The sequence below is a fragment of the Volvox carteri genome (assembly GCF_000143455.1).
Source record: "Volvox carteri f. nagariensis unplaced genomic scaffold VOLCAscaffold_12, whole genome shotgun sequence".
Classification (NCBI taxonomy): domain Eukaryota; kingdom Viridiplantae; phylum Chlorophyta; class Chlorophyceae; order Chlamydomonadales; family Volvocaceae; genus Volvox; species Volvox carteri.
Genome location: NW_003307555.1, coordinates 1,106,579 through 1,107,498, shown reverse-complemented (window position 1 = coordinate 1,107,498; position 920 = coordinate 1,106,579).

The following is a 920-nucleotide window of genomic DNA, read 5'->3' as shown; positions in this document are numbered from 1 at the left end:
AGAGGTTTCGGAGCAGTACTGTTGCTGACCTCGGGTCCGGGAGTTTGTGTAGAAGGGAAGGCGGTGATGCTTTATTTGGAAGTACAAAGAACTGGGATAGCGGATTCGTGGGGGCAGGTTGGGGAAGGACCACCTCCACCACCTCGTGGAGATTCCTGTTGTTGTCCCGCAACGCTGGTCGACTGCGAAACGTCCTAAACTGGAAACAAGGGACTGTTCCAAAGGGGTGCAAACGTACGGCAGCGGTTGGTTGGGGCTGGCATTTGAACGGCCGGCCGCTGAGCCATCGGGTTTTGTGCGAATGGTGGGGGTATTGGCAGATGAGATGAGCGACCGCCGATTTAAAACCACGATGGGGGAGGGTGCTGCTCTGTGGGGCTGAGCTGGGTGGGGTGATTCTTGGGAGGTGTCGGTGTCGGGACAACGTCCGACTTTAACTTTGCTGTGGCGTTGTCGTCTGTGCGCTATGGGTGTCTGGCGGGTTGCCAACTGATGTGGTGTGTGCGTGTGTGTGTGTGTGGGGGGGGGAATTGCGCTGTGACGGTGGTGGAGGTGAAAGGGGGAAAGGGACTTTCGATTGCGCGAGGGTTATGTCGTTGCTAGAATACCGACCAAGAGAGGTTTCGGAGCAGTACTGTTGCTGACCTCGGGTCCGGGAGTTTGTGTAGAAGGGAAGGCGGTGATGCTTTATTTGGAAGTACAAAGAACTGGGATAGCGGATTCGTGGGGGCAGGTTGGGGAAGGACCACCTCCACCACCTCGTGGAGATTCCTGTTGTTGTCCCGCAACGCTGGTCGACTGCGAAACGTCCTAAACTGGAAACAAGGGACTGTTCCAAAGGGGTGCAAACGTACGGCAGCGGTTGGTTGGGGCTGGCATTTGAACGGCCGGCCGCTGAGCCATCGGGTTTTGTGCGAATG